This window comes from Chrysochloris asiatica, unplaced genomic scaffold (assembly GCF_000296735.1).
Source record: "Chrysochloris asiatica unplaced genomic scaffold, ChrAsi1.0 scaffold00008, whole genome shotgun sequence".
Taxonomy (NCBI): Eukaryota; Metazoa; Chordata; class Mammalia; order Afrosoricida; family Chrysochloridae; genus Chrysochloris; species Chrysochloris asiatica.
In genome coordinates this window covers 676,844-703,088 of record NW_006408526.1, presented here as the reverse complement: position 1 = coordinate 703,088, position 26,245 = coordinate 676,844, and the positions used below count along the sequence as shown (strand labels likewise).

The window sequence follows — 26,245 nt, the reverse complement described above, 5'->3', positions numbered from 1 at the left end:
TCAATGTAATGAAACAAGCTATATGAATGGTTGACTGTGAAGCTGATGATGTGCCCTGTAAACTTTCACTCAATGCAAAATAAAAACATTTAATTAAAAAAAAAAAAATCAGTGGAGAAAGGATAAGATGTTGAGACAACTGGCTACACATTTTTAAAAAAATTGATTCTTCACTCTACATATAAAAATAAAGTCAAGATGAAGAAAAAGATCTAAATAGTAAAAACAAGTCTCTAAGAATAGTAAAAGAGATCATTTTGAAGTGGAAATGATTTTATTAAATAAGACATAAAATCTGAAGGTATAAAATAAATGATAAAATTGACTAGTAAAAACTTTGAAACTTTTCTGAAATGAAAGATAAAAGAGAAAAACAAAAAATGAGATAGTATTTGTAGTATATAAAGTAAATAATATCTATACAAAAAAAAAAAAAATTATAACAATAAGAAAATGACAACCCAGCACAAAGATAGGCAAGGTTATGAACTGATAACAGAAAAATAAGTGTGAACCATAACTATATGGCAAGATGTTCGTTCTCAATAGTTAGAGAATGCATATTAAAATAATGATAACATACCATTTTTTCAGTCATCACATTAGCAAAACATTTTCAATGATTGTTTAATATCAAGAGATGATGATCATTTGACAAAGCTGGTATTTGTTACGTTTTATATGAAAGCAAATTGATATAGCTTCTTAAAGGATAATTTGACATATCCTGCAAAATAAAAATTATATGTACTTTGATTCAGTAATTTCACTTCTAAGTATATATGCTACAAAATAAAATTGTGAATCAAGTGAGGACCAAGATATATATTCGGGAGCTTAAAAAAATTCATGGAAAAATTCCATTAGCTTTGTATTCCATTTTCCACAAATTTTTTTGAGTCCTGGTGTAGCACCATAGGATAAACACTCCACTTCAAGGTTGGTTTGAACTGTAATGTTGGCAGTTCAAACCACCAGCTGATCCTTGGAAACCCCATATAGTGTCACTATGAGTTGGAACCAACTCAACGGCACTTAACAACAACACAAACTTTTTAAAGTTTCCTCATATAATGGAGCATTCTTTGTAATAACAAAAGGAAAATCTTAAATACCCTTTAATAAATGGTTAAATATATTAAGGTATAGTTTTATGGCAAGTCCTGTGCAGATGCTAAAAGTATAATATGACTCTAAGAATTGATAAGAAAATATGTAACAAAATGTGAATGGTAAAAAACATATTCAGGTACAAAACATTTTATAAACAGGATCCAATGTGTGTAAAAAAAAGAAATAAACGTGCATACGCTCTTATAATCATGTAGAGAAAGGACTAGAAGGAATGGGAAATTTTTAATAGTGATTACTTCTAGGGAAGGGAATGAGAATTCATACTTTTTTTTTTTTTTTGAGAATTCATACTTGAAGGAAATTTCCAGTTAATTACATATATTTCATAAATCTTTTGCAATTTTTTGTAATACATTATTAGCTTTTTAATTTTTAAAGCAATAACAAAGAAAGTTTTCTGTTTTAATTTGTGTTATTTTAAATCAGTATCTTCCTTTCATTTCTTTTAGCAATCTGCATTTCTTTTTCTTTGAAGTGGCTGTTCATGTACTTTGCCCATTTTTATTCAGTTGTTAATTTTCTTATTGAATACACTATTAAGAAATTAAGAGAGAGAGATGTACTATTAAGACATTGGGATAGATTTTTCCCCCACTATCTGGGCCATTAAGGCGGGCAGTTCCAACTCACCAGCTGCTCTTTGTAAACCCTGTACAGGGACTCTCTGTACTGGGACTCTATGAGTCGAATCCCGACTCATAACAACAACAACAATTTAATTTAAGCAGCAAAACTAGGTAGAAAAGTAATTGAACCTTCTTCTCTGGTCTTTTAATTAAAATATTTCTTTCTTGAGTGCTCTGAGGTCAAAGAGGCAAGGACAGAAAAATCTCTGGATGGATTTCCCCATTTCCTCACATTACCTCAGGAGCTTGATCTAGACTGGCTTCTGCAAAATGAACTGCCCCCAAAAGTAGAAAATACAAATGATTATTAGCTGTTAACTCAGCTGAGCAGTCTCTCACAAAGTTGCAGTCAAACTGGGGCTGGCTGGCTGCAGATTTCTAAAAGCTTCTTTCTTCACATATCTTGAGCCTGAGTTGAAAGACTGGAAAATCTAGAGACTGTATAGGCTTTTCCCATGGGTTTTCTTCACATAGATAGCCTGGGCTCTCATTCAGCATGCTGGTCTCAGAGTAATTGGCAGCGGTGCTCTGAGGCTTGCTTGTGCCCTTTAATAAGAGCTGATTCTGCATACGTCTCATCTCTGCATTCAGTGTTGCTACTTTGGGTAGCTTCAATTGGCCACAGTGGAATTATTTACACTATAAGAACTGGCCAATACTATGCTTTAGGACTCTCTCTCTCTTTTCCCAGGGAGCCAGTAACATGATGATTGACTTCCCCCAGCGTAAATGGGTCAGGAAATGGAAGAGGAAGCACAAAGCTACTTAACCTTGCATTGGATGTCCCAAATCATCACTTCCTTCTCATTCTATTGGAAGCAAATCCCTAAGGTTAGTCCAGGTCCACCTTGCTGTAGGAATATTGTTGTTGTTGCTAAGTGTCATCAATTCAGTTCCAACCCATAGTGACCCTATATAGAGTTTCCAAGGAGCATGTGGTGAGTTTGAACTGCCAACCTTGCTGTTCAAAACAACTTTGCAGTCCAGCGCATTAACCTACAGCACCACACTAGGACTCCCTCCATAGGAATAGCAGTAAATAATTTGTATATTTTAAGATGCAGTAAAAAAAAGAAAGAAAAGGGGGGGGGGGCTCAATAAATGCTTATTGAATGAATGAATAAGTAAGTGACCTTACTTTAAACACATATCTATATGGTCTAGAGTCATTCTGAAAACTTAAAGCTTTCCTGCAAGTTTTATTTCATCATCAGAGAGACCAAGGATTTTTTTAAATCCCCAAGGAGCCTAAACATAAAGTTACTAGATATAGATCTATTTACACTCTGCAGGTATTCACAGACCTATTTACTCAGGACCTTCCTGCTTATGTACTCAGTTGGTACTGTACATATTGTAACCACAGATTGCTTGTTTCATAGATGTTTTCAGATTGTTTATGTTTATTTCCCTAAGTAAACTTTGAGTTCCTTAAAAGAGTTCTCATGTATGGCTTTGCCATTTCTCCTTTCTACCATGCCAAATAGATTATTATACACATATTCACAGTTACAAATTCTTATAAAACAAGATGGTTAGAGATTATAAACTTTAAAAAGAAACGGGAAAAAAAAATACTAAACATTTTAACTGCTATGTTTCAGTCTTTCATAATTGTTCATTTAATCTTTATATTCACCCAGTAAAGCAGATGTTGTTGTTGTTGTTGTTATGTGCCGTGGAGTCGGTTCCCACTCATAGCGACCCTCTGCAGGGTTTCCGAGGCTGTAAATCTTTACGGGAGCAGAACGCCTCATCTTTCTCCCACAGAGCAGCTGGTAGTTTCGAACTGCTGACCTTGTGGTTCACAGCCCAATTCGTAACCACTACGCTACCAGAGCTCCTTAGTAAAGCAGATATTATTTTCACTTCACAGTTGAGAAAAATGAGCCTCAAGAAAGTTCATCAACTTGGCCAAAGCCACATTAGAAAGTGGGGAAGCTACAATTCAAATGCAAATCTGTATGGGTCCAAGGCCTGAGCTTTATGCATTCCTCTTGTTTTCTTCCCACAGATACATGCATCTTCTAAGTCCTTCCATTCTCTCTGTCTCCTCCCTTGAAAGTCTACTTGTTGTTGTTAAGTGTTGTTGAATGTGTTCTGACTCACGGCGACCCTATATAGAATTTCCAAGGAGCAGCTAGTGGTTTGAACAGCCGACCATTCGGTTAGCAGTGCAGGGCTTATCCTATTAGAATCAGAAAATTGTGACTGCTTCTGAAAGCCAGCGTTCCAAGTTCTGCCCTTATAAAATTGCCCTTTAAAAGCCTGGAAAGACAAGAAGCTGAAAGTGCCTTCTACTAAGAAGGATATGAGCCTGGTGGCAGGAAGACCAGGTAGGGGGCAACTGCAATAACTCAGGCAAAGAGTGTTTATGGAATCAACCAAGGTAGGAGTGGTAGACCAGAGAAAGGTGAAAATTATCGAGGGACATTATTAAGAAGAGAGTCAACAGGCTAGTGGTTGATTGGATTGTACAGATGCTGACCAATCATACTGGAACCATCGGCTACTGCTGGGACGGTAAGACTGGAGAGAAGAAACCTAGATGAGAGGTTTCGGTATTCCTGGCAGAAGATGATAAGGGTTTAACTGAGGATAATAGCAGTGGAGGTGGAGAGAACTGGATGCATTTGAGAGATAAGGAAATGGAAACTCCTGGTTGTTTGCCAAAGTAGATGTAGGAATGTGAGGAAGAGGGGAGGGAGGGGTCAAGGGAGAAGTCCAGAAATCTGTCAAGGACAGCCTGGTACTAGAGGAACTGAGCTAGGAACATTCAGCTAGGGACATGCCATTGAATTGATTCATAGCAACCCCGTAGGACAAAGTAGAACTGCTCCGTTGGATTTCCAAGACCATAACCCTTTACCGGAGCAGACAGCCTCCTCTTTCTTCTGTAGAGCAACTGACTGGTGGGCTTGAACCACTGAGCTGCAGTTAGCATCCCAATGCTTAGCTTAATGTGCCACCAGGTCTTCTTAGGGCCACAGAAGGGGAGTAGATTTCAGTTGAGTCTGAATTTTGGATATGGGTTTGAAGTCAATGTGTAACCAAGCACTGGCAGCCAGTAAGCAATTGCAGACTTTTTGCTTTTTTTTAACTTAATTTTTAAATTTTTGTTGAAAATATGTACATCTAAAAACACGGATCATTTCTTCATGTACAATTCAGTAGCATTAATACATTCTTCAAGTCCTGCAACCATTCTCATCCTCCTTTTCCAAAGGAAACATCTTTTATCTAAATGAGATCCTTTGCACCCTTCATAGTTATAGATGACTGCCCCAAATACTATTTGTGGCAGGGTTCTGTGCCAAGCGATAAAGGGGCTCTGCAACTCTCAAATGGTTTTACTTCATAGGAGTTATCTCCAAATGTCATTTATCATCTTAGTGGCGCCTTGGCCATAACCAAAACGTCTTTACTAAGCCTTGAAAAGCTAATAAAAATGTGTGATTCAATCGGTGAGAGTGAATCATCTAAGTCAGAGAAAGTGTTTCAGGGAGATTTCAGTGGATTGGCCACACAAACACATATACACACACAAATCATGCTTATTTTCTCAGAACTCACGGGAGCAGGCACCAAGATAAATCTGCACACTTGTACCTTGTTTGCAGCCGCACAATTCTAGTTTACACAAGGTACCTGCATGTCAGGACAGGGCCCCTGGGCCCCTTTGTCTCCTCCACTCTCCTAAGAAAAAAGGGAAGTGTTCAATTCGGCTAGTGAGCAAATGAAGGCTGTCCAGAGAGCTGCTGCTTTTCTGTACATCAGCTGTAATCAGGACCCTCTGCACTAAAGGTTCTACCCCAAACACAAAGCCAGGCTTTAGAAAAGCGAGGGGGATCCAAATGGCCCCAGCCCTAAGGAGACCACTTACAGCTGCTTCACTAGTGTGTTCTGTTCATACACGACTATTAGAACAGGCATCTGGATTCTGTGTCCACGCCTGCTGTGTGAGCCCACCACTGAAGCTCAGGCCCCAGCCTGCTTGGGAAGCAGCCATCCACCTCACTTCATCAAGCACCCCAAAATTCCCTTCAAATTCCCCTTCCCTGGATGTAAACCCACCAAAAAAAAGTTTCCTTACCTGAGAGAAGGTCCTGGGGGAGCAGGAGTGAAGAAAACACCAAGTTCTAACACATCTGACAGGGATTCACAGGGTAATTCTCTTGGTTTTAAAAGAAGAAAGGTGACCTCATCTCTGGTGTCCTGAAGTTTTAAAAGAGCAATGAGTCCTCCCCCTGTGAGCCAACTCTGCTCCATCTAGTGATGACTGCATCCAAATTATGCAGCCATTGCCCAGACATGCTTAGCACCTTCAGAAGGTAAATCACTGGAATCTGACTGGCCCTGCTGTTTCAAAGAGCTTCAGAAAGTCCTAAAGCACGGATCACCTCAATGGGCGCCAGGGAGAAGAGAACTGTGCACTTATTTCCCTGAATCTTATCATTATCTCCAAGAATCCAACTGTTTAGGAAAAAACAGCACTCTAGGGAAGAAAAACAGATATTTAAACTTCTGAGAGGTGGCAATTCTTGAGTGTGGGGGGAGGGAGAAGCAAAGACATTTCAGGCTGGAGGCGGGGCTGTAGGAAGCTAGAAATTATCACCTTGCTGAAAGGTTTTCAGAGCTGGGGGATCTGCAAGTATACAAAGGACAAATAGCTTAAGGTCTATACCTTGTAAAGAGGAATATATTCAGTCAACAGAGGGGGCCACTGTATGAAAAAAAAAAAAAAAGAAGTGACAGCCCTTCTAATTAAGGCAACCAGTTTTTGTTATTGGCTTTTTGTTGACTGTAGTAATAAGGCAGGAACCCAGATGGCATTATGGATTAAGCACTGGGCTGCTAACCACAAGTTCTGCAGTTCAAACCCACCAACCATTCCTGAGGAGAAAGATGAGGCGCTCTACCTCCATAAAGATTCACAGCCTCCAAAATCCAGGGAGAAATTCTACTCTGCTTTGTAGTTGTTGTTGAGTGCCATTGAGTTGTTTCTGACTCATAGTGACTCTATACTGTAGTATTAAGAAGCCCTAATGGTTGTTGTTTTTCTTAGGTGCCATCGAGTCAGTACGGACTCATAGCAACCCTATGCATAGCAGAACGAAACACTGCCCGATCCTGGGCCAACCTCACTACTGTTGTCACGCTTGAGTCCATTGATGCTGCCACTTGGCCAATCCATTTCATTGGGGGTCTTCCTCTTTTTCTCTAACTCTCCACCTTACCAAACATGATATCCTTCTCCAGTGACTGGTCCCTCCTGACAAAATGTCCGAAGTAAGAGAGACGAAGTTTGGCCATTTTGGTTTCTAAGTAGCATTCTGGCTGTACTTCTTCCAAAACAATCTATTGGTTCTTTTGGCAGCCCATGGAACTTTCAATATTCTCCTCCAACACCATAACTCAAAAGCATCAATTCTTCTAAGGTCTTACTTATTCACTGTCCAGTTTTCACATGCATATGAGGTTATTGAAAATACCATGGTTTGGGTGGTTTAAACCCACAAGCCATTCCAGAAACATGTGTCAGTGTGCTTGTGTAAAAATTGTTGTTGCTAAGTGCCATCTAGTCAGTTCTGACCCATGTTGTGTTGTCAGGTGCCATTGAGTCGGAACCGATTCATAGCGACTCCATGCACAGCAGAACGAAACAATGTCTGATCCTGGGCCAACCTCACTACCGCTGCCACACTTGACGCCATCAGTGATGCCACCTGGCCAATCCATCTCGTTGGGGGTCTTCCTTTTTTTCTCTGACCCTTCATCTTACCCAGCATGACATCCTTCTCCAGTGACTGTTCCCTAGCAGCCCAGTATAGGGTTTCTGAGGAACAGCTGATGAACTTGAACCACCAACCTTGCGGTTCAAACAGACTTTTCAGTCCAGCACATTAACCCATACCAGGACTCCTGTGTAAAGATTGTTGTTTTTGTTAAGTACTGTGGAGTCGGTTCCTACTGAGAGTGACCCTGCACAGGGTTTCTGAGGCTGGAAATCTTTACAGGAGCAGAATGCCTCATCTTTCACCTGCGAAACCGCTGGTAGTTTCAAACTGCTGACCTTGAAGTTGGCAGGCTGACTTGTGACCACTATGCTACCAGAGCTCCTTAAGGTACAGCCTTGGAAATCCTAAGGTTCTACCCAGTTCTAACTGGTCCTATAAGGTTGATATAAGCTGGAATCAACTTGATGGCAATGAGTTTATACTACTAGTCAAGCAAGTCTGGGTTGCTTTTTTGTATGTGAAAGGTCAGGCTGGAGAAATCAGACTCCTAACATGAGGTTCAAGGTTACCTTCTGGCTGGGATATCAGATAATGGATAAGACCCTGTTTTAGAAATGGAGTAGAGGATCAAACTTGGCATTGAACTGACCCTTCTCCCATATCTCTACTTCAGAAGAGTACAGGGGGATTCTGGGTCACCTGGCATGTGTTCAATTTCTTGCTGAGCTATTCTGAAGCTTTACAGTTTTTCATGTGTCAAGTTTTACTCCAGAGAGCAAAAAGCAAGAAGAAACTTTTGTCTGTTCAAATAGAAGTATTCAGGTCCAACATTAGAAAAGACTTGGTTCTTAAACTTGGAGATTTAAGAAATTTCAGAGTGGTTTACAAAAAGCATTTCTTGTCTCCTGTTTGGGGTGTAAATAACGACAGAAGTTGAAGAGAAGCAGAGTTGCAGAGTTTGGACAATGACAGAATTAATGAAGACAGGAGCCATTTTTGTATCATTCACCATAGTATTATCAAAGCCTAGCACAGAGATTGGTCTGCAGTAGTTAAGGACCACCCACTCCACTTCCAGGTCTGACACTGTGCTATTTGTTTTCTGTTTTTTCCTCTATTTTTTGTTCCATTACTCCTCTTGTTTGCTTTCTTTTGCATTTATTGAATAAATTTTTAAATTTCATCTTAATTTGTCTATTGGCTATTTACCTACACATCTTTGCATTTTGTTTTCAGTGGTTTCTTTAAGGCTTAAAAAATATATACATCCTTTCCATTTCACAGTCTACTGGGAGTGGTACCAATATTGTATCACTTCATGTAAAACACAGAAACCTGGCCATCAATTTTATGCATTTGCCATCTCTACCTTATCCTTCATGCTGTCGTTGTCATATGTGTTTCCTTTATATATATTACCAACCTGGTGTGGCGCTGTAGGAAAAGCACTGAACTGCTAACCACCAGGTCACCCATTCAAATCAAAAAGTCACTCTGGGAAACCATATAACAGGGTCACTATGAGTCGGGACCAATTCGATGACACTTAGCAAGAACAACAACAAACTCCACAATGCAGTGCTACAGTTTTTGTTTAAATGATCGTAAGTAATTGAGATAAGTTAACCAGAAGAAAATAATATTTTAGATTTACATCCATTTGCCACTAGGTATTTTGTTATCTCCTGAATGACTGAGACAGCATCTGGTTTTATTTCTTGTTATGAATTGAATTATATTTCACCTTCCCCAAATGTGCTGTAATCATTACCACTATGGCAGCGGTTATAATCGTATTTGGGAATTGATTGGTTGTCTTTGTTATGTTAATGAGGCAAGATTCTGTTTATATTTGGTGCCTTCCAGTCAATTCCAAGTCATAGCAACCTTATGTAAACAGAATAAAACCCTGCCCGGTCCTCTGCCATCATAATTGTTGTTATGCTTGATCCCAGTGTTTCTGCCACCGTGACAATCCATCTCATTGGCAGTCTTCCTCTTTTTTGCAGAGCTTCCACTTTACCTAGACTGATGTCCTTCTCCAGAGTCTGGTCCCTTCTGATAATATATCCAAAGTATGAAAGAGAAAAGCTCACTATCCCGGCTTCTAAAGAGTATTCTGGCTGTACTTCTTCCAACACAGATTGGTTTGTTCTTCTGTCAGTCCATGGTACTTTTAATATTCGCCTCCAACACCATAACTCAAATGCATCAGTTATTTCATGGACTTCCTTATTTGTTACACAACTTTCACATGCATATGTTGTTATTGTTAGGTGCCATCGAGTCGGTACTGACTCATAGAGACCTTATACACAACACTGCCCAGTCCTGGGCCAACCTCACAATTGTTGTCACACTTGAGCCCATTGATGCTGCCACATTGCCAATCCATCTTGCTGGAGTCTTCCTCTTTTTCTCTGACCCTCCACCTTACCAAACATGATATCCATCTCCAGCAACTGGTCCTTCCAGACAATATGTCCCAAGTATGAGAGACGACATTTTGCCATCTTGGCCTCCAAGGAGCACTCTGACTACACTTCTTCCAACACAGATCTGTTTGTTCTTTTGGCAGCCCATGGCACTTTCAATATTCTCCTCCAACACTGTAACTCAAAAGCATCAATTCTTGTATGGTCTTCCTCATTCACTGTCCAGCTTTCACATGCATATGAGGTTGATGAAAATACCATGGCTTGGGTCAGGTGCACCTTAGTCCTCAAGCTGACATCTTTGCTCTTCAACACTTTAAAAAGGTCTTGTGCAGCAGATTTGCCTAATGCAATACATCGTTTGATTTCTTGGCTGCTGCTTCCATGAGTGTTGATGGTTGATCCAAGAAGAATGAAGTCTTTGACAACTTCAATATTTTCTCCATTGATAAAAATGTTGTTTATTGGTCCAGTGGTGAGGATTTCTGTTTTCTTGACATTAAGATGCAATCCATAGCAAAGGCTGTGCTCTTTGATCTTCATCAGTAAATATTTTAAGTCCTCTTCACTTTCAGCAAGCAAAAGTGTATTATCTGCATATCACAGGTTGTTAGTGATTCTTCCTCCAATCCTGATGCCATGTTTTTCTTCATAAAATCCAGCTTCTTGGATTATTTGCTCAGCATACAGGTTGAATAAATATGGTGAAAGAATACAACCCTGTCGCATACCTTTCTAAATTTGAAAACATTCAGTGTTCCCATATTCTGTTCAAACAACTGCTTCTTGGTCCATGTACAGATTCCTCATGCACACAATTAAGTGTTCCAGAATACTCATACTTCGCAATGTTGTCCATAGCTTGTCATGATCCACATAATTGAAAGTCTTTGCGTAGTCAATAAAGCACAGGTACACATCTTTCTGGTATTTTCTGCTTTCAGCCAAGATCCATCAGACATCAGCAATGATATCCCTCGTTCCACAGTCTTTTCTGAATCCGGCTTGAACCTCTGGAAGTTCTCCAGCTTCAGTTTGAATTTGCATATGAGAAATTGATGGTTTGTCTGTTTCACATTCTGCCCTGGCTTTGTTTCATCTAGAGAGCCACTGGTGGGTTTGAACCACCATCCTTGTGGTTAACAGTCCAGTGCTTCTCCTATAGCTCCACCAGTGCTCCTTAGAGCTATTATAAAATGATTATCTGCTAATTCCAATATTTAGGACTGCCATTGGAGTTGATCTCTGATGATTATCTTTTCTTTTAAAAATGCATGTTTTTCCATTTTGTTGTATATTGATTAATTTTGCATCTGTAGGCCCAGAGATCTCCATGTGTCTTAGCATCAATCTTTCCCTAGATCTAGAAGTTTCTGAGTGCAGGGACCCCAAGTCCAAAGGACACACTCCACTCTTGGCTCTTCTTTCTTGATGACAGTAGGTCCGTCTCTCTCTGCTCACTTCTCTCTCCTTTTATATCTCAAAAGAGATTGACTGAAGATACAACTTAGTCCTGTATATTACATCTGAACTCATTAGCATCATTGTTGTTGCTGTTGTAAGTTGCCAACAAGTTGGTTCTGACTTACAGTGATTCTTTATACAACAGAATGAAACACTGCCTGGTCCTGTGCTATCCTCCCAATTGTTACCTTTGAGCTCATTGTTGCTGCCACTGTGTTAACCTTTCTCATTGAGGATCTTCCTCCTTTTCACTGACACTCTACTTTACCAAGTATGAAGACCTTCTTTAGGGACTGATCCCTCCTAAAATCATAGCCAAAATATGAGAGTTGAAGTCTCAGCATCATTGCTTTAAGGAACATTCTGGCTTACTTTTGCAAAGACACATCTGTTTGTTCACCTGGCAGTCCATGGTACTTTCAATATTTTTTTCTAGCACCATCATTTAAATGCATGGATTCTTCTGAGGTCTTCCTTACTTACTGGCCAATTTTCGTATGCACATGAGGCAATTGAAAATACCCTGGCTTATTGCAAGCACACTTAGTCCTCAAAGTGTTATGTTTGGTCTTTAACACTTTAAAAAGGTCGTTTGCATCAAATTTGCCTAATGCACGATGTTATCTGATTTCTTGACTGCTACTTCCAAGAGTGCTTATTGCAGATCCAAGCAAAATAAAATCTTTGACAACTTCAATCTTTTCTTCATAATCATGATGTTATTTATTGGTTGTGAAGATTGTGGGTATCTTTACACTGACATGCAATCCATATTGTAGGTTACAGTTGTTGATCTTAGGGTGCTCCGAGTCAGAAAATGGTGAGCCATGTAGTCGTGAACCACATCAAAATGAGTTTGGGAGATATCTGCACCAACCTGGATTCAGCTGAGGCCAGGCCCAGGTCTACAGAGCCATTTCTAGCCAGCTTGGGACTAGTGGGAATTCTTGACCAGCAGCCCTCTGGGATGGAAGCACCCTAGTTCCAGCTGCTTTAAGGGCTAAATTAAGTGCCCTGAACAACAACACTGTGACCAGCACAGACAGCACCTAGGCCTAAAGGAACTCCAGCTCATCTTTTGCCAACCCACTAGATCAGCTCCTTGGCTGACAGGAGCCCTAATATTTTGTTCTTTCTGGGTCTGGCACCTGCCCTGACTTTTGGCCTTTCATTGTTTTTGTTTATTTATTCTTTCTTCCCATTCTCCCTCTCTTTACCTTCCTATTTTTTTATCTTTCTTATTTGCATCCGCTATTATTTTTCTTCTTCTTTTTGTTTCTCTTTGCCCTCTCCCTACTGCCTGCCTACTTCTTTCTTTACCACTCTCTGGTCTCTTTCTTTTTTCTTCATCCCTCTTCCTCACTGTGTTTAGTGCTTTTTCTTTCTTTTTAATTTATCTTCAGTTTTTTTTCCCAGTCTTCCACTTTATTCTTTTTGCTTATTGTATTATTTTTTTCTAGCTGTTACATCTTGTTTTCCCCTTCTTTTTCCTCTTTTACTATTTTCTTTTGTTGTTGTTTGTTCATTTTTTCCCTCTTGTGTGTGATTTTTCTCTTCATGCTTCACTCAGTGGAGGGCAGAAACTGTTACCATGCAATTTAGTCATAACTATACTCTCTGTAGCCCTACCACTTGGCAAGAGTTAAGCACTGGACTGCACAGGTCAGTTTGAACTGCAAGGTCAGCAGTTCAAACTCACCAACTGCTCCTCAGAAATTCTTACAGTGTTTCTGTGGGTAAGAACCAACTCAATGGCATTGAACAACAACTACAACAAATACATCTAAAGAATGACAACAGCGAACATCAGCCAAAATCATCCTAAAGTGACCTGCATGAGTGGCTAACAAAGAATGGTGTAACACTTCCATTCTCAAAATACACCCAGCAGCATGAACATACATACAATCATCAATTACAAATATGCACATATCCCAGAGACAACAGACATTATCTGATCACACAAAGAAACAAGTGACCAAACAAGTGGTCTAACAGGTGACCAAAAGGCAGAGTTAGAAAATGTTTTGGGGGAAGAAAAGGCATTGGAACTATTTGAAAAAGAAAAAGATATCTAGTTGCCTTCAAATCATTGGCAGGAAGGTGAAAGTAAACAAAGAATAATTCAAGAAAACACTACAAGAACAAGCAAACTAAATAGATAAAAGATTGGAGGCAATACAAAATCTACAAATAGAAATCCAGATGATTAATACTAAGATTTCAGAAAGGAACAAAACAGTGAAAGGGGAAAGGATTAGATTTGAATGAATGGAAGTCTGAATTAGTAAGCATGAAGATAAACCTCTAGAAGGCTAGAAGAACAATCAGAAAAAAATAAGGAAAAAAACTTGAAGAAAAGCTAAGATACACGTGGGATACTATGACGAGGAATAATTTATGGGTGAACAGAATTCCAGAACAGGGAAAATCAAAAAATAACACTGAAAAATAGCCAAAGGGCTTCTGGAAGAAAAATTCCCCAATATCACAAAAGACGAAAAGATATGCATTCAAGAAGCAGAGCAAACCTCAAACACAATAAACACTAAAAGAAAATCTCCAAGGCACATCATAGTCAAATTCTATAGTCAAAGACAAGGAAAGAATCCTGGGAACAACATGGGAAAAATGAAAATATGCCTAAAGAGGAAAACCAATAAGATTAACCCTGATTTCTTAGCAGAAACCATGCAGGCAAGAACGTAATCAGAAGGCATATACAAAACTCTGAAAGAAAAAATGGCCAACCAAGAATTATATATCCAGCTAAACTGTTCCTCAAATACAAATGTGAAATAAGATTCCAGATAAACAAAAATTAAAGGAGTTTGTAATAACCAGTCTAACTTTACAAAAAAATACTAAAGGAAATTCTTTGGACTGGGAACCAACAATAGCAGAAAACAACCTAAGATTAACATACATGACAACATCACCCAAAACAAAATCCAGGTATGTAAGTACCCAAAGTAAAATAAATTTACAAGACTGAAAATAGGAAACCAGAGATGTCAATTTGTAATGAAGACAGCTGTAAGACCAAAAGAAGGAAAAGTGTAGTTATTTCCAAATAGTGAGGAAGTCAAGTATACTTCAAGATTAAGCAGGCTGTTTTAAACTTGGAAATAAATTAATTAATTGCACAGTAACCTCAAAGAAAATTAATACACCTTCACATCAAAACAAGTAAAAGAAAAACCATTAAGATTTAGTAAACATTGAAACAATAGCAGTGAAGAAACTGCATGAACAAACTGAACTCAGCATAGAAAATTACATGGAACAAAGAAACCAGCATCACACACACACAAAAAAAAAGCATAGCAAAACTATTGCAATCAATTCATGCCAATTGATAATTCCACTGAATGTCAATGGATAAAATGTACAGTCAAGAGACAGAGTAGCAGAATGGATAAGAAAACAGGATTCTTCAATATGTTGTCTATCAGATACACACCTTACACACAGTAGACTAAAAATCAAAGGATAGAAAAGTTTATCAAGCTAAAGGCAAATAAAAATGAGCAGCAGTGACAATATTAATTTCTAATGAAATAGACTTTAAGGCAAAAACCAGCATGAGAGACAAAGAAAAACACTATATCATGATTAAAGTTTCAATTGAACAAGAATATAACCATATTAAATACCTAAGATCCTAATGAAAGAGCCTCAAAATACAAAATAAAACTCTAAAGAAATTGAAAAAAGAAGTAGAAAACGTTACAATAATAGTAGATCTTAATATACCATTTTCAATGAAAGATAGAATAGCTAGAAAGAAACTCAATAGAGATACAGACGAACTAAACACAATGAAACAACTTGACTTCATAGACTTGTACAGAGCATTCAACCGAACAACAGCACAATATACCTCCTTTTCTAGTGCACATGGAACGTTCTCCAGAATAGACCATATGTTAGACCACAAAGTAAGCCTCAATACATTGTAAAACATCAAAATACTACCAACTAGCTTTTCAGATCACTGCACTGTAAAACTGGAAATCAACAATAGCAATATTAATGAAGAAAAGTCAAATAAATGGAAATTGAATAACAAAGTGATTAAAAGCTACTGGGTAATAAAATAAATACAAAAGTAAATTAAACATTCCTTGAATCAAATAAGACTGAAGGCACAACACACCAAAACCTATGGTAAACAGTAAAAACAGTGCTTTGTTGTTGTTGTTGTTGAATGTCATCAAGTCTGTTCCTGCCCATAGCAACCTGATATAGGGTTTCTAAGTAGCTGCTGGTGAACTTGAACCACTGGCTTTGTGAACTTGAACAAACTGACTTTACTGTTCAGCACATTAACCCACAACATCACACCTGGACTTCAAAAAACAGTGCTTAAAGGGCAATTCATAACAAAAAATGCACACATCCAGAAAAAAACTAAGTACCCAAATCAACAGATTGACACAACATCTCCAGCAATTAGAAAAAGAACAGCAAAGTAAACCTACTGCCACCAGAAGAAATGAAATAATAAAGATTAGAGCAGAAATAAATGAAACAGAAAAATAATAGAAAAATCAACAAGGAGCTGGTTCTTTTACAAAAATTTCATTTTGCTTGGATCCACAATCAACATTCATGAAACAGCAACATGTGAAAGTTGAATAAGACTGTAGAAGAATTGACATATTTGAGTTGTGATGTTGGAGAATAGTGAAGGTACCATGAAAGGAGTTGAAAAGAGACTTACAAAAATGGAAGATATATCATTTGTATATGCAGGAAGACTTAACATTGCAAAAATGTCAATTTAGCCCAAAGTAATCTATAGATATAATGCAATTCAAGTCCAGATTCCAACATCATTCTTAAAAGAAATGAAAAAAACTGATCACTAACTTCACATGGATGGGAAAGAGAACTCAGAGAAGGAAACCATTACTTAAGAAGAACAAAGTTAGAGGTCTCTCAGTTTGTGATCTCAAAACCTGCCACACAGCTACAGTGATCAAAGCAGCCTGGTATTGGTACACTGAAGGATACATAGATCAATGGAACAGAATTGAGAACCCTGAAAAAAAAATCCATCCACATACAGTCAGCTGATCTTTGACAAAGGGTCAAAAAAAACATTAAATAGCAAAGAGATCATCTCTTCAACAAATAGTGCTGACAAAACTGGAAATCTAGTTGCAAAAAAATGAAACAAGACCCATATCTCACATCATATACAAAAGCAAACTCAACATGGATTACAGACTTTAATGTAAAGCCTAGAACTATAAAGATCATGAATGGAAAAATAGGGGAAAACTTAGGGGCTCTGATAGTAATGGTGGTGATTGCTGTCAAGTTAGTTTCTGAGGCTAAATATTTACAGAAGCAGAAAGCCTCATCTTTCTCTAGTGGAGCAGCTGGTGGATTTGAACTGTTGAGGTTCTGTGTAGCAGCCCAACACATAACCCACTACACTACCAGGGCTCCTTGAGGGGCTATGATGCATGATATAAATATACTATCAAGCATAACTAAAAGCACACAAACAACAAAAGCCAAATAGACTTATTAGGTGTCTTCAAGTAGGTGACTAATAGTGACCCTATGCCCACAGAACTAAACACTGCCCTACACTGTCCTCACAATTGTTACACTTGTACCCATTGCTGCTACCATGGTGCCAATCCATCTTGTTGGGGTTCTTTCACTTTTTCTTTGACCCTCTACTTTACCAAGCATGATATCCTTTCCTAGAGACTGATTCCTCTGATAATGTTTGAATTATGAGAGATGAAGTCCAATCATCCTGGCTTCTAAGGAACACTCCAACTTTATTTCTTTCAACACAGACCTGTTTTTTCTTCTGGCAGTCTGTGATAACTTAAGTATTCTACTACACCACAACTCAAATGCATTAATTCTTCTGCGGTCTTCCTTATTCATAGTGCACATGAGGCAATTGAAAATACCATGAGTTGGGTGAGGTCCTCAAACTGATCTATTTGTTCTTGAATACTTTAAAGAGCTCTTGTGCAGCAGATTTGCACAATGCAATACGTCATTTGTTTTCTTGGCAGCTGCTTGTCTGAGTGCTGATTGTGGACCTTTCACAACTTTATTCTTTTCTCCATTTATCATGATGCTATTTATTGGTACAGTTGCAAGGCTTTTTGTTTTCTTTACATTGAGGTGCAACGGATACTGAAAACAATGGTCTTTGATCTTCATCATCAGCATTTTAAATCCTCTTGGATTTCAGTAAGAAAAATTGTATCATCTCATATCTTGGTTGTTGATGAATCTTCCTCCAATCCTGATGCCACATTATACTTCATATAATCCATCTTCTCGGATTACTTGCTCAGCATACAGACTAACTAAGTAAGATGAAAGAATACAACCTTGGCACACACCTTTCCTGATTTTAAACCATTCAGTATCCCCTTGTTCTGTTCTAATGACTGGGTCTTGGTCTATGTACAGGTTTCTCATGAACACAATTAAATGTTCTGAAATACTCATTCTTTGAAATATTATGCATAGCTTTCATGATCCACATAATCAAAAGTATTTGCATTGGCAATAAAGCACAACATCTTTCTGGTATCCTCTGCTTTGAGCCAAGAATTGCATCTGATGTCAGTAATGATATTCTTAGTTCCATGTCTAAATCTGGCTTGAATTTCTGGCATTTTCTTATTGATGTGCTGTTGAAGTCATTTTTAAATTATCTTCACCAAAATTTTACTTGCATGTGATAATAATGATACCATTCAATGACTTCTACATTTCATTGTGGGTTCACCTCTCTTTGGAACGGGCAAAAATGTGGATCTCTTCCAATCAGTTGGCCAGGTAGTTGTCTTTCAAATTTCTTGGCATAGATGGATGAGTGTCTCCAGTGCTGCATCAATTTGTTGAAAGATTTCAATCGGTATTCCATAAATTCACAGACCCTTGTTTTTTGCCAATGCCTTCAGTTCAGCTTGGACTTTGTCCTTCAATACCATCTGTTCTTAATCATATAATACTTGAAATAGTTGAATATCAGCTATTTGTTTTTGGTACAGTGACTCTGTGTATGCCTTGTATCTTTCTTGAATGCAGAATTTAGATAACATGTCCTCCAACATAAAAGTTGATCCACAAAAATATATATGGATTCTTCCTATAACAAAAATAAACTAAATTTTACTGTTGTAAAATTTTGGTATAGGCTTGCGTGAGCTTGATAAACAAGCTATGATGTGTTTCAACATATGAAGGAACATTCTAGAATCTATCTAGAAACATTTGGCAACATGAATGGACTGGTGTTATTGGTGGTGTTGTGCCTTAGGAAGTGAGATAGGATGCATGAAAACAAGCTAATGACTCATAACAGCCACAGAATCACTTACTCAAAATTCAATACAGAATATTCAACAGTACAACAATTTCAACAGTGATTCAATGTCTAGAAAGCAGGTTGTAAGCTTAAAACAAGTACCTCAGTCGGAACAATACTCAGCATTTATAAGACTTTGAAGGTAAGAAAGCATCATCCACAGATGATGTCTTGTGCACAAGCACATTTGTTTCCAGGACAGTGGGGGAAACCATAAAACCTATGAAGTAAAAATCTAAGCTACTTTACTTTCCACCATTCTCTTAAGGATTAAACCCAGGACACCTTTGGCCACTGGCAGGCATGGATTTCCCTCTTTATTCTCAATGTAAACACTTGCTCCTTGAGACACCAGCAGTTTTGCTACATTACTTTTTCTTCATCACAAACTAAGTGTAGAAGAGTGTTGCCTTCAGTATCATGGCTATTTGGGGATGTTTTGTATTACAAAAGGAGATGAATCATCTTCAAGTTACCCTTGGCTGCTGCCTGGTGCATTGCTGTCACCTCAAATGGTTCTTAGCATCTGGATTAGCACCACCTTCTAGGAGCATGACAGCAATCTCCTTCCTGCGTTTAGTAGCTGCATCTGCATAATGCAGGTGAGTACAGCCATTCTAGGTGGCAACATTCACTTGAGCACCTTTTCCCAGAAAGGCTTTTACAGTCTCATCCTGGTTAGCAGAAGCAGCAATATGAAGAGGAGACCAACCTGCATCACCTTTATCATTCAGTGGCACTCCAACCTGTAGCAAGAATTTAACTGTTTCGGGGGTTGGGGGGGAAGGGAAGGGAAGCTAGAGCACAGGGTAAGGAATAGACACAGGATAGCTTGGGGGTGGAGGTGGGGGCAATACACAAGAAGAGGGAGGGGAATGGAAAAACAAGGCTGATGGGAGAACAGTTAGGCAGGTTGGCATGGGCTAAGTGGGACAGAGGTAAATGATGATGTATGCCCAACCTTGGTACAACTAGGCTCCAGGATACAGGGATAGAGGCACAGTTTGAAGGGGTAAAAGAGGGGAATAGTGTTAAGATGCTTGGCTGTCTTTTGAATCTTGGTTTCTCTTGCCTACCATTGTAAAATAGACACTTGAGGTGGGGAGAAAGGAATAGCCAGAATCATCACTACAGAAAGCTTGTAAGTCTGTCTTCAGCCTATAACTGATTGGAGTACCTTAAAGGGGACTAGAAGCTGCCCAGTGAAAGAGACCTCCTGTGGAGCTTTTGCACTGCACAAGACCATAAGTGGAATCCAGAACCCCATCCAGAACTGACTGAGGTAGGAAATTTCCACTGGAAAGGATGAGTAGACCAGCCTGGAGCAGCTAGAAGAACAGAAAATACTTCGTGAAAGATAGACGGGCAGGAAAAATCTGAAACAATAATGGCAGTCTGATTCATTACTATAAGAACAAGTAAGCTGTTTGTCTGGGAGCCATCAAGGCAAGTGGCCAGACCCCTCAGAGCAAACCCCCTTCCAAGACTGAAGCTCAAGGGGAATACATGAGCAAGCATGTGGTCTGGCTGGTGACCACATTGGTCACCAATAACGGAAAAGAGGGAAAAAACAGCAATGAAATTGTGAGCTAAGGCCAACCACATTCAGTAGACCCCCGTGAACCCAGGTGGAAACCTGGATGGCCAGCAGTATGGCAAAACCTGGGGACTCCTGGACCCAGCGGCAGTGACATGGCCACAGAGGACTAGAGCGGAGAGTGAAGCGTCCAGCTGATATGAAGTGAGGGGAGATGCACAAGAATGCCCATACTTGCAGATAGTACTCACTTGACCTGGCTTCGATGGCGGGATGATCAGAATTTGACTAGAAGAAGAAAGAAGAGGGAAGAATTGAATTGTTTCTGTATGTCCTGCTGAGCATGCCCAATGCAATAAAGTTCTGTTGTCCTGGTCTGTTCTAGTAAGTAGCCAGGGATTTGTCGGTTAGAATCTTTTACTTCAACTCCTCCATCTTCCCATTGTAGGACAGGTTGCAGGCCATTAGGCTAGATACTCACCCCTCCATTTCACTTTCCTCAGGATCTTGGTCACCTTCCATCTTCTTTTGATGCTGTCTGTATTTTTCAATATTTTGCCCATTGAATCCTTCAATATTGAAAGTTAAGGTTTGAATTGTCTTCAGTTCTTTCAGCTTGAGAAATCCTGAGCATGTTTCTCCCTTTTGGTTTTCTAACTCCAGGTCTTTGCACAGTTAATGATAATACTTTGTCTTTTCAAGCTGCCCTTTGAAATTCTCTGTTGAACTCTTTAACTTCCTCATTTCTTCCATTCACTTTATCATATCTATGCAGGACAGCAAATTTCAGAGTGTCTTTGAAATCCAGTTTGGTCTTCTTTCTTTGCTGTCTTTTAAATGATCTTTTGCTTTCTTCCTGTGTAATCTTAATGTCATCCCACAACCCTTCTGGTCTTTGGTCTTTTGTAGTAATACATCAAATCTGTTCTTCAGATGATCTCTAAATTCAGGTGGGATATATTCAAGGTCATATTTTGGCTCTCATGGACTTGTTTTAATTTTCTTCAGCTTCAGCCTGAGCAACTGATGATCCACAATCTGTCCCTCGTCTTGTTTTGTCTGCTGATATGAAGCGTTTCTACTGTGTCTTTCCACAGAAGTAGTCAATTTGATTTCTGTGTATTCCATCTGGTGATATTCATGTGCATAGCCATCTTTTATGTTGTTTAAAATGGCATTCGCAATGAATAGGTCACTGGTCATGAAATAATTCTATCAAATAATTCTATTTGATCTCCATCATCATTTCTATCACCAATGACATATTTTCAGCTACTGATCCTTCCTCTTTGTTTCCCACCTTTGCATTCCAATCATCAGTAATTATCAATACATCTTGATTGCATATTTGATTGATTTCAGACTGAAGAAGTTGATAGAGTTAAATAATGCTATATATACAATGGTGCAACAACAATAATCTACAGGCAGATACACTGATAGATAAAAAGGCTAAATGGGTTTGGGACGGAGAGCGAGAGTATACTCACACACATATAAAGGTGTAAAAGAGGATATTTGTGTACGGGTATTTATCCTTGCTGCATACCTATGAGTATGGTGGAGTATGGTGGTGGTGGTGGTGATTATATGCTGTGGAGTTGATTCTGACTCATAGCAACCCTGTGTATATAATGTTTATAGGAGCAGAAAGCCTCATCTTTCTCCCACGGAACAGCTGGTAGATTCACACTGCTGACCTTACGGTGGTAAAGTATACAAAGAGCAATACGATGAAAACTTAGACATGACCGAATACCTTAAAGCAGTGAGGTTCTGGCTCTGGGGTCTCAGGACCATAGTCTTAGAGGACCCCATGGTCAACTGGCCTAACGTAGTCCACAAAGATTATGTTAAACATCCTACTTTGGTGAGTGGTGATTGTGGTGGTAGTGTGTCATGGAGTCAATTCTGACTCACAACGACCCTGCATAGGGTTTTTGAGGTGATAAATCTTTATGGGAGCAGAAAACCGCATCTTTCTGCCATGGAATAGCTGGTAGTTTTGAACTGCTGACCCAACTCATACCACTACCAGAACTCCCTTGGTGAATAGTGACTGGAATTTAAAAAGTTCTTAAGTGGCCATCTAAGGTGCAACTAATTTTCTTTCTGTGTGCAGAGAAAAGGAGTAATGAAAATCGACAACGCTTGGCATCAATTAGTCCGATGGACTAATGGAACATGTGAACATCAGTCTCCAAGACTCTGAGACCTAAAGAACAAGATGGTGCCCAGCTATCACTATCCACTGCTCTGAAAGGTTCCAGATAGAGTGGGAAACAATGTAGGATGAAACTCAAAATTTATATATATATATATATATATAAAAGATCTGGCTAGCTGATCATAAAGAGAATGGAGGAACCCGAGACTACAGTCCTCAGCTATTCTTCAGGTCTGGAATGGAACTCATGCTCATGGCTCAATTTTCAACCAAGCAGTAACTAGGCATATAGGGGTACAACAATTAAGGTATGCCATATTTACCTAAGGATAAGATTCAGAAGGGTTGGGAAGGAGACTGGAATGAAAATAAAAGCCACAGGTAAGAAGTAGGGTAACTGTTGTTGCATGGAAGGGATTGCAATCACTGAGATGAAACAAAGTGTATAACTTGATGAGTGTAAAACTTATTCTCTGCTCTGTAAACTTTCACTTAATTCGCAATAAAAAGTTTCAAAAAACAAGTTTGAAGGAACCAAGCGATGTGGGGAAAAAAAGCAAATAAAAAACCTTATTGTATTAGGCAAATCTGCTTCAAAAGACTTCTTTAAAGAGTAAAGATGTCAGTTTGAGGACAAAGGTATGCCTGACCAAAGCCATGATATTTTCCATTGCCTTATATGCAATGAATAATGAATAAGAAAGACCTGAGAAGAATTGATGTCTTTGAATGATGGTGTTGTTGAAGAAAATTGAAAGTACCATGAACTGCTAGAAGAACAAACAAATCTGTTTTGGAAGTAGTGCAACCAGAAAGCTCCTTAGAAGTGAGGATGACAAGACTTCACCTCTCGTTCTTTGGACATGTTGTCAGGAAGGACTGGTTCCTGGAAAAGGACACTGTGCTTTGTAAAATGGAGAATCAGTAAACATGAGGAAGAGCCTCAATGAGATGGATTGACACAGTGGCAGTAACAATGGGCTGAAATGTGACAATTGTGAGGATGGTGCAGGAGTGGACAGGATTTTGTTCTATTGTGCATGGGGTTGCTGTGAGTTAGGCCTAACAACAAAATGGCACCTAACAATAAATACGACATGACACAGTCTTTGATCTCAAGGAGAGTTTAGAGAAGGTGGAAGCTGAAGTAATAGGATACGAAACTATTTTTTATTAAAAGGACACCAAACATATATAGTCAATTGCTAAACTACATTATTGTTGTTGTTAAGTGCTATTGAGTCGACTCTGATTCACAGCAAGTCTAGATAGGGTTTCTGAGGAGCAGCCTGAGGGTTTGAACTGCTGACCTTGTAGTTTGTAGCCCAGTGCTGATCCTATAGCGCCACACTAAACTACATAGAAGCTGGGAATTAAATATGTCAGGGCAAACACACCTAAGAATAGTTAGAGGTGGACTCACCTGTGCTTCTCACCAGGCATGCTGAGAGAATATCCCTCTTCTATATTCGAGGAAAGAGCTCTGGTATCGTAGTGGTTACGAGTTGGACTGCTAATCTCAAGGTCAGCAGTTCAAAACTACCAGCAGTTCCATGGGAGAAAGATGAGTCTTTCTACTCCAGTAAAGATTTACAGCCTCGGAAACCCTATATAGGGTCACTATGAGTTGGAACCAACTCCACAGCACACAACCACCACCGCCATATTTGAGGAGTGATATTGTGGGTTAGACATTCAGCTGCTAACTGCAAGGTTGGTGATTCAAACCCACCAGCTGCTCCATGGGAGAAAGATGAGACTGTCTTCCCCCATAAAGATCTATAGTCTCAGAATTCTGTACAAGATAACTCTTGGAAATCCTATACAGGGTTACAGAATCCTGTACGAGGTCACTACGAGTCAGAATCAAATCTATAGTGATGGGTTTGATTTTGGTTTTTATATTCACTGGAAGGAGCCTTCATGGGCCAGTGGTTAAATGTCGGTCTGCCATCTGTAAAGGTCAGCAGTGTGAGCCCACATGGAAGAAAGACGTGCAGTCTACTTCCTTAAAGATTTCAGCCTTGGAAAGCCTGTGAGGCCATTCTAGTCAGCCCCACAGGGTGGCTATGAGTCAGAAGCAATTCAATGGCAGTGAGATTTTTCCTTTTTGTCAATTTTATGTTCAAAGGGAGGAGCCATGATCAAAATTGTTAAGTGTCGTCGAGTTGATTTCGACCCACAGCAGCCTTGTGTAGAGTTTCCAAGGAGCCATTGGGTGGGTTTGAACCCATCACCACACCAGGATTCCATGGGACAGTTCTATTCACATGGTCTTACCATGAGTCAAAATTGACTCGACAACACACAACATGGAAGTTTTCAACAGCACGCTGGAGAAAGGGATACAGTGACTTACTAGAATTACAGGTGATGTGCAATCTATTTCTCTCTTCTTTGAGAATGTTTGCTTTATAAAATCTTAAGTCCATTGGTTCTTCGCCATCTACGTGTGGGAATACAGTTTTAATTATTTTTCTGATGTCCAAATTTGAGAAGACCACCCTCAACCAAAAAAGCTTTTGCAGAAATATGTCATTGCTGACTAGGGGACTTGCCTGTTTGATGAGGAACTCAGGTAAGTTGGGCATAAACATCAACTGTCACCCCATATCTCCAGCTTGCTTTAAGAGAATGGATCAGCAACAAAGAATAGAGCATGGTTCTTGACCCTTGAACAACAGAATCTCCAGAGAAGATTGTGACTCACCTATTCTTAAGCCCTTCCCTAAAACAATTAGCACAGAATATCTGGGTGATGATGTCCAAGCATTGGTATTTTTTTTCAAACTTCCCAAAGTCATTATGATATGGCTCAAGATGAGTTGGTCCATCCTCATGGGATGTGGATGTGTTTGAAATTTTCCTTCTTGCAACTTCTGGAGGCAGCATAGAGAGGCATGCCAAGCCTTATTTTACACAGGCTAAGGTTCAAAATAAGGAGCTCTTGTAGTGCAGTGGTTATGAATCGGGTTGCGAACTGCAAGGTCAGCTGTTCAAAACTACCAGCTGTTCCATGGGAGAAAGATGAGGCTTTCTGCTCCCGTTCAGAAACCCTGTACAGGGTTGCTATGAGTCAGAACCTATGCCATGGTACACTACTAACCGCCACCACAAATGTTCAAAATGGGTCTTTGTCATTTACTAGACGTGTGATATTAATGAGGTCACTGAAAATCTCTGCCACTCTCTTTAGTTAACTATTGCTGTTGTTAAGTGCTGTCGAGTTGGTTCCCACCCATACCAACCCTGTATAGGTTTTCCTATGAGGGGCCGGTGATCTTGAGCCACCAATCTTGCAGTTCAAACCAACTTTGCAGTCCAGTGCATTAACCCACAGCACCACACCAGGACTCCCTTTAGTTAACTGTAAAAGAGGCAAAACTATATTAGCTACCATACAGGATTGTTTTTACAGACCCAGTGAGACACCATATATAAAACAAATAATAGATGTGTATACCCAGTAAACACCCACTCCCTCTGAATCCTCACCCTGCCCTGTCCTCAGCATTGTGATAAGACTAATGGACAGTTCTGGCTGGGTTCTGAGACATTTCTCCTTGATCTGACCAACACTCTGGCCTCTGCCTGGATTTGGAGCCCCTGGACCCAGGATCTGGCATTCTGATTTCAGCTTCTGTAATTGATCCTTCTCTTCTTTCTTGCCTTGAAGGTTCCAGGCCCAGTTTCCATCACCTGTTCCTATTGCTCAGCCCTAAGCCCCAAAGGGATGGTTTTGTTATAAGCAGCTGGGCCCGGTGTTGGTGCCTCTCCAGCTGAG

At 39.4% G+C, this 26,245-nt stretch overlaps 1 pseudogene; it reads right to left on the bottom strand.

Annotated features, from left to right (window-relative positions):
* Window positions 1-18,992: 18,992 nt before the first annotated feature.
* On the bottom strand, window positions 18,993-20,783 carry LOC102828337 (annotated as a pseudogene).
* Between the last annotated feature and the right edge of the window lie 5,462 nt (window positions 20,784-26,245).